Source organism: Notothenia coriiceps, unplaced genomic scaffold (assembly GCF_000735185.1).
Source record: "Notothenia coriiceps isolate Sejong01 unplaced genomic scaffold, NC01 NC01_scaffold00018999, whole genome shotgun sequence".
In the NCBI taxonomy this organism is placed as follows: domain Eukaryota; kingdom Metazoa; phylum Chordata; class Actinopteri; order Perciformes; family Nototheniidae; genus Notothenia; species Notothenia coriiceps.
The window spans coordinates 362,547-371,877 of NW_011351700.1; positions in this window are offsets into that span (position 1 = coordinate 362,547).

The window sequence follows — 9,331 nt, forward strand, 5'->3', positions numbered from 1 at the left end:
AACTACATTTGACTTAATGGGAAATTCTAGCTAGATGACGGGCTAACACCAAAGCAAAGAAACACATTTTTACCGTGAGACAAACAATTCCTTACAGAACAAAAGACATGGGTCAAAGCTTGTTTTGTTTATTAAGAACAGTAGTAACTTACCCTGCTGAGTCCCATTCATCCATGGCTCCAATCGATTATTTTTTGTAGGTCTACTCTCAATACCGTGGTGCTCCAATGCCATGAACGAACGGTTTGACAGTTTGCAGGTAACTCACTTTTATTTGAAGTGCTACCTTACTATGAATGATTTTCAAGAAGTTTTTTCTGGAATGTTTCAAACATTTTCTTCTTAAAAAGGTATACGTAGCAGCTCTAGAACTCAGCCGATAAAGCCTTCTTTTATTTCTGTCTAATGTCAGTGGCAACCGATTGTTATAATTACCATCCATCCATCTTCTCCCGCTTATCCGTGGTCGGGTAGCGGGGGTAGCAGTTCCAGCAGAGAGCCCCAAACTTTCTTTTCCCTGGCCACATCAACCAGCTCTGACTGGGGGATCCCAAAGCGCTCCCAGGCCAGCGAAGAGATATAATCCCTCCACCTGGTCCTAGGTCTACCCCTTGGTCTCTTCCCAGCTGGACGTGCGAGAACCCTGAGATACTTTAACTCCTTCACTTGGGGTAAGGACTCATTCCCTACTTGGAGTGGACAGTCCATCGGTTTCCTGCTGAGAACCATGGCCTCAGATTTGGAGGTGCTGATCCTCATCCCAGCCGCTTCACACTCGGTTGCGAACCGATCCAGTGAGTGCTGAAGGTCGCAGACCGATGAAGCCATTAGAACCACATCATCTGCAAAAAGCAGTGGTGCAATCCTTAGTCCACCGAACTGCAGACCCCCTCCCCCACGACTACGCCTCGAAATCCGATCCATGTATATTACAAACAGGATTGGTGACAAAGCGCAGCCTTGGAGGAGGCCANNNGAGAGCTTTGCCTTCTGGCTTGAAGCCAGATTAAATTAAATAACTACTTCTCCAACCTTGTACTTTTCTTCAGAGTGCCGTGGTTCATTGTTTATTAATGTGTTATAGCGGCATTTACCGACTGCTGCAGTGCTGCTCGTCCACTGGAGTTTATTCTCCCGTTAACTCACAGCAGCGGCCGCTGTAAAGTACTCACTGTCTGACTGTCACACAAGCAGTTGATAAATATCCCCAATTCCCCTTAAGTGAATGTGTTTCAGTATAAATTGAGGCTGTTTGGCATCACAACGCTGTTATGAAAGTTTCTGTGGTATAAAATGGGTGATGTTAGCATAGCAACCAAAGCTAATCATAACAGCGTTGTGATGCCAAACAGCCTCAATTTATACTGAAACACATNGGAAAGAAAATAAGCAATGGCAATAGGAAGGGGAAAAGGGCAATTTCAACCGAAAAAATATTAATGTAATCAAGGCAAATTAGTAGGTTTGGGATAACATTCCTGTGGCACTGTGTGTTTATTTTGTAACAATGGAAAGTATGTAGGGCAGAAGGCGAGGGCATTAGCTACTCACCTTCCATGAATGCTTGCACTGTACTGTAAATGCCACTGTTTTCTTTAACATTACCCATCTGTTGAAGCTGAAGACTATAAATAACAATGATATGAAAATAAATTATTTACCCTATGTTGATTCCTTTGGGGAGATGGTTGGGGTGGGATTGTTGCTTGATGCTGCCACCTACCAACACACCATATTCTCTTCTCAAATTGAACATTATAACCTTTATTCAGCTTTTTTTAAAGTATTTATCACGAAATAGCTGGTTTCTCTTTCAAAACTTTGGTGAAGAACACCAGGATTAAATGTAATTTAGTTTTCATAGAACAAAAAGGATTAAATGATAGAACTGCATTTTGAATGAATCGGTGCATGCAAGGTCAAAATGCCTCACAGGTTACCATAAGACCAATTGCTGTCAAGCTATGTAACATTAAAAAGACTAAAACTGATGAAGACATAAAATGTACGAAGGCTACATCCCTTTCAGCTTAGGGGGAAGAATAAGGGCAATACAACATGTTTAACAAATATTCTCGGGTTAAATGGGCCGGTCATCTGGTGTACAGTACATAGAGGCCTGCACTTCTGTGGCAGGTTTGTTGTGCTTCCAAAGCAAAATAAACATACGGGAAAACACTGCATATGCAGGTTTGAGGCTTAAGAATTATACATTTTTGTATCATTCCTCTTATTCGTGAAGATAGAATGAAGGCATTTGTTCTTACTCAGTTGATCATATCGGGGCGTAGTGTCAGGAGGCAGTGGATACACTTCATTAAACATTCTTTAGTTACTCAGACTGCCATGCTCATTCAAATTCAATAGAATAGAGGATGTAGACTTACCTCTCAGACTGTAATAACTTTACGTACGTACTATGACAGTACAGAATGATTTGAAAAACCTTTGTTTGTTTGTTGTTATCCCCAGTTAACAGAGACTGAGCGATGAGCAACGAGGGTCAAGAGACACTGTGATGCCTAGCTAAACAAGATATGCTTGAGGGCTTAAACCCGTGCACTTTCCCCCATCTGACAAAAGCACATTTCCAACTACTCGATGACATATGCACTTGCGCGCACATGTGCAAACACACCGGTGACTCCTGTTTATTGAGTCGGATGTTAAATTGTTCTCCAGCGAGGAGTGCAGAGGTTCCCAAGTGTTGAAACCGACTGTGCCTTGTGTGAAACTCACCCAAACACACATCCAAGTTTGCTCTGGATTCGGTCCTGTAAGAGCTTGACCAGGCCACATCAGTCATTCCTTTAGTTTGATTCAAAAGTATTCTTTCCAAGAACTACAACAACCCATCTGTGTACTGTGATATGTGGAAAAAAAAGGCCCACTAAAGTACTCTATGAAATTCCCTGGATGTATATTCGTTCAGAAGTCCAACAGGCACCTGTGGAGCAGTTTTGTCAATTTCCCAAAAAACAGATATGTTTATTCTATGTCTTAAACATTACTGGATTCTGTTAATACACTTAGTTATCTTTATCTGTTGAAATACATGATTGACGAGCTTGATCCGAGCAGAAGATTCATATTTTTTCTGAAGATAGGAGTGAAGGTGCTTCAGGTTGGACTGCTGAATATGAAGTGCGCAGTCACACAGCTCCCACTTGTGGTTGGACAAAATACAACCTTCCTTGTCCACAATGCAAAGGCCTTCACTACATAGATGCAGTAAGAACACTGTTGCCCCCCACCACAACAAACTCCACAACAAAATGACAATGATCTAACAAAATCACAATGGCCATTACTCTTTGTTAATCTCGACAACCTAACCCAAGTGGGACCCCATTTAGAGAAATAAACCTCCATAAATGTTTCGCAATGTGGTTTTTCTGTCGACAGGGGCTCGTTGTCCAACAGCATAAACAAATATGACGTAACTGGACTGGTGTGGAGCACGAAAGTCACTGGTTTACCGTATGAATAATGAGTGGTCATGGTCTCGGTTGGTTTGCCGTGAATTGGAGACAGATGTGGAAGAGAAAGCAACGCATGGGTGGCGTAATCTGGGTCAACCACACATGGGGAGAGACAGGCAAATGCAAACAGAGGGGTCCTCTCCGAGCAACGAGAACAAATCAGCGTCAAGTCTGATGTTATATTTGTCTATTTATTTAAAGAAACTCTTCAGAAAGGTTTTTTTTCTAAATTGTACCTCAAGTTATGGTGTGCATATTTAATTTGTCATGTCTTTTTATCAGAAATTATATTTACACCAGTACTTATCACATAAAAAGTGATGTATACACCATATGCACTGTACTGCTCATAAAATGCATTATACGCATGTTATTCTCAGCTATGCGTGCAAATAACTGTTCAGAGTGGAAAATACTTGGATTTCACTTATAAATTCTTACATTTTATATACTGTACCAACATACATTTCAGCTCATTTCAGAGTGCCGATATCAAAGGACAAATACTGTACACCAAATCATGCAGTAAAAAGCACATTTGTTTTTAGTAAAAAAACTATTACATGTTTAAAGATTCACAAAAAAAAAAAGTGTTTCAAGCCTGGCTTATGTTAATTATACCCCTGTGAAAGAAGAAAGAAAGAACATATGTGTATCTACCCTTCTAATATTTACCTGCCCCCATACTACACAAATATATCCCATAGTATAAAACGGCTCCACATATCTTTTATGGAGAAAGAAATAATAAATAGGCTTGATAAAATAAGCCATAACAAGTTCACACATTCGTTGAAATCATCATAAATAATATTATCTTTTTTTACGTTCAGGTTTAATATGCTGGTCAGGGCTCATTTACAGACTGATAAAGCTTCAACATGACTTCAGCCAGTTGAAAATGCTGGTACTCTGATTCTTTATGAATAAGACAGCGGGCAGTTGTTGTACCAATAATAGCTTTTAACATGCCAACACCTGCCTAACAGATGTGGGTGTGGTTAATGAGACAGCAGGGTGAGTGTACACCGATGGAATGATAATGATAGGTGATAAATGATATCTGTACATAATTAACCTTTACGCATTGTTTCACCACCTCGTCTGTCTTTGTTAGTCCCTCTAAATGTTAGAGCATGACTTCATGTTCTCACAATGTGGTGGGCTTCATCAAAAGGGAGCGCATCTTGTCTGGTTTGTAGTGTGTTTGGAACAATTTGGGTTGAAAGGTTGGACATTAATCACAAGAACAAATAGCTTGAAAGCCAGTTACGAGGAGTGGAATTGGCTTTTGAAATGTTTTTTCAATCCAAATCTAAATGAAAATGTTGCCCAATCTAGGCTCCATTACCGAAATAATGAGAAATGGAGTGTTTATGCAGTAAATGAACCATGAACTGTAGTGAGAAACCCAGAAAAAACTGCAGTTTCCTTCAGTCTCTGTAGACAATTTTTATCTTTCCCCAAAAGTAACATTTTGCGCTTTAATCATGACACGATTCACTATTCTCTAAATTACAATTCATTCAGTCTTATTTTTCCCCAATCATTCACTTGGGGGCCAACCCCAACAGGACCCCACTCGCTCCCTGAAAGATTGAAACTAAATATTCTATTCACCTAATTTATGTGCGCTCGTTTAATTTCAGCTCAGTGTGAGTCTGCTATAGTTTACTGTTGCGCTAGTTCTCACATTTGTTTTTGTAAGGAAGTTAAACAAGTTATAATTCCCTCTAATATATTTTTCCATATTCCTTTGAAATCATCTGACTCAAACAACTGTGTGTCTCAGCAAAAAGGACATTTTACAAGACAACACTGAACACGTAAAAAGAAGGTTTCACTTTACCTAAACCCAATATTAATTTTTAAAGAATAAAACAATAACTCACCACAGTACAACTTGCTCAACCTCTGCCAAATGTCTACATGGATGTCTTGTTAACAATATAGAATTTCCTGGAAAAATAGGTCTGTACCCTGGACACGTCAATATTGAGGTTATTGTGTCCTAAAGACATTTTGTATTGTCATTGGGATGCCGTTTTACTGGAGCCCAGACTTGACTACTGGGTCAAAGTATCCGTTCTGGTGACATCCCAACTCTCATCAGTTTGTATATATATCTCTTTTTATTTTGTATTACCAAAAGTTTTCAAGCTCAACTCGTACTGCAGAGTTTCTTAAATATTAATACATGATTACCCCTGCCCATTTCAATGATTATCAGAGCGTGTTTCAGCATCCAGCTGCGGGACAAGGGAGATCCGCAGGAGAGCTCATTTGGCCAGAAAGACTTGTCAGTTGCTTTTCCATTTTCCGTTTGTTCTCTGCTTTTCTTGAAATGCTTTTTTGGGGGAAGAAATGTCATGGGTCACTGTTCATGGGGTCAGTAAAAGAAGCCTTAAATGTTTCTATTGGCATGGACGAGCATGTCAACAGGAGTTTGGCAGAACAAGAAGCGTCTGCACAATTCATGCTCAACCTATGAATCTACATACCTCCGGCTCCGCAGTGCACCTGACCTGCAGGAGTTGGAGGAGTAGAAGGAGTTTAAGGGTTTAACTACTCATTTCTTTCCTCCTCTTGACATCCCGCCATCACTCTCGCTCCCTGTAGGGAGTAAAAGGGTCACAGCGAATCCTTTATTCTGGCTCGGGTTTAGCAACACGCAGTTTTGGCCTCCAGAAGAACTCCTTTTCTCTCTGGCACATGTTAAGGCGCTCTATCATCTCTCTCTTTCTTATATTTTCCTGTACTCTCTTGTCCCCATTCTCTCCTGTCAGACCTGTCTTCACAGGGGCCTGTAAAATTACCTGGCAAGAACAACTCAAAGCACTGGACAGGGCCAAAGTCCCTAGTGTCCCACAAAGTTTTACAATCTTTTTTTGTTTCATTAAAATGAAGAGTTCACTGAAAAGAGGTCCACGTTTGGTGCCAAAAGGTCAATTATTACTGAAGTTGCTGTAAAGTTGCAAGGTGATTCAATATAAGTTTATCCAATTCCAAACCTTTCTTAACAAAGAGTATTACATTTAATTTAGTGAGCATGTTAAAGCCGTTGTTGCCAAATGGGTGTTCATTTTTATTTTCCGTTCCTGGAAAAAATAAGGTTTTGTACCGGAGGGTAATTTTTTCCATTATGTTCCCTGTGAAGACACTTAAGTGTAATAAATAGGGGCTTCATAAAACACGTTCAAGCTATAAGATATTTGAATGAATACATCTGTAATGGATGCATTCTCATTGCCGGCCAATAGAACTATCATGTTGCCTTTTTTTAAAAGCTATTTAAAAGAAAATAAGTCCTGCACACACTTATATCTGCATTGATTTATTATGAGTTGAAATTTCGGTTAAAACAACATTTTTAAGAGACATAAACAACCATAGAGTCACACAGTGCTTAAATACAGCTCTTTTATGAATGATAGTCCCCAGCTGTGTTGGATGTGTGTCCCTTATTACAGACAAAAGAAAGAAAAAAAACAACCCTGCCAAAATGTCCCATTGCTGCTGAAACTCAACATCCATGAGTTAACACACACTCAAAATCTTTGACACTACAAAAAGAAACGCATTTAGTTAACGGCATACACATATAAGACAAAACCCAAGCATACAGCACACACATCTGTCCCATATCTTGAGATTAATAATGCAACACATAAAACATGTAAACACTTCCTCGGGACACGAGATGGAAAAAAATCACCTACAAGCTTTGTGTAGTAGTTGTGTGTCAAAAAGGTTTAGCAACAATACTGTGACAAACAGCTATTTTTTTTTCCTTGAACATGAAAAATAACTATAGGTTAAAGAGTTAAGTGTTTTGACACGTAGACATGGAATAATTTAAAAAACATTACAATTTTTTGGTCAACTGTGGCAGCAAAATTCAGAAAACTAGACAGTCCACATGTTTCAAGTAAAATGTAGATTTTGGCAAAAAACTTGAATAAATACAATTTCTAAAGGAGATGTTTTAATAGCAATACAGATTACGTATTAGAGATGAAATTATATGGATGTAAAACAGTGTAGGTACATGGGATTTATTTGGTTTTGTACCGTGGTATCGAATTTGTTTTGGAATAGTGGACTTTGACTGATATTTGTATCAACAATTGCATTTCAGTCACTGCGAAATCCCAAACATACTGTATAATCGGCTTTAAATTATAGCAATCTCTTTGCAAACTGTTTATTTAAATATTTTAGCTTTGTTTTTGGTCTCTAACAACTCCTGAGGGGAATATTTGACTTTTTACCTGCCAAATAGTCTCTATCTCGAGTGTTTCCTGCTGTGTGCCTCTGAGAATGCATATTTAAGGCTTGTTTGCTGAAAACAGCTGCCTACTGTGGCAGTGAATACAACATCTTTCAGTTGCAGTAAGAGTTAAAACTTGTATCTCACTTTAAATAGTATCTGCTGGATTAAACTACTCTGTAATATTTAAGAGCATTGGTGTGGAAATGTATGCTTCTGATAGTATTTAAGGAAATGCAAAACATGTTGTCTCTCAGCAGTCACACAAATGTGCCCAAGGCTTTGCCTTACCTTTGTTCATACCATAATGTTTGAATTAGGGTCACATCTGAACCATGCTGTCACAAAACTGAAGCTCCTTCACCATAAGGTAGAGGGCAGTGTTGTATCAGAGCTTGTTAAAAGACCCTTTTTATTTGCCTTAAGCAGGTGTGGATTTATATAGAAACAAATGACTTCGATTTTGACTAGAATTAGCCATTTGATATTTCCATTTGACCAAATATGGCGTACTAATTAATTAGAAAGCAGTTTGGCAATAAAACTAAAAGTATGCATCGATGCAAATTTGCAACAAAATCTGAAATGCGTTAAGTGAAAGGAAAAGTGTTTCTTAGCAAATACTCCATTATCATTTCTGGCCTTTTAACCAGAAAAATGATCAGTCTTTAAGTCTACTATGAACAGTGACTAGACTAGCTGTTGCATTTCTCTCTCTACGTTACTGCATGTTCGGTACCTAAAAAGATTCCCATGGCGGCCTGAGTGCTTTCTCCCCCTAAATAACAGCATATATCATAATGTTTAATGTCACTTTTGTTATATAGTCCTTCACTTTTAAAATGCACTTTTCCAAAGGCCAAAACAGCTAACATCTTATTGTCACATTCATTCATCAGTTTGAAATGTAGCTTGTTTTTTTATCGTACACATACATTATGATGCTAGCTCTTTTTTATTTTTGATATGCATCTTTAAAATATAGAATGAAGTGTTTTAAATGTATTTCGCAATTCATAACATATTCTGTGGTAACAATGATTGAAGAAATCTTCATGTCATTAAGGAACATTTTGATTGCCTAGCTCAAGGTTGAGTGAAAAAAACAAAAACAGTTAAGATGATTACCGCTAATGTGTTTGGCAGTCAGTGCTTCCAAAGGCAGTGTGCGCAGCGTCATATTTCCCCAGACTTGTTTGGCGGTTGTCTTTCATTTCGTGGTTGCAAAACATCTCAGAGAGCCCTGAGGGAGCCAACGTTTGCTTTAGATACGAGAGCCACCCAAGCTCCACCATCACATTATACAAGACTCAGCGAGCGAAGTCTGCTTCAGCTCAATTCAAAGTGATATTGATGGGGACCAGGAGGGATGTTGTACAGAGGAGAAGGACTGCTGATGGTTATGGTGGTAGCGGTAGGCTTGATTGTGGTTCAAGTGCGGCCATGGGAGGAAAACATGGAAAATCTTGGAAATGTAAAGAAAATAGTCAGTCTACATAGGTGATGAGCAAACTGAGTAAGGCTTTGCTGGACAGGATGATGATTTTGGAAACCACAATTGTAAACCCTCCCACAAACC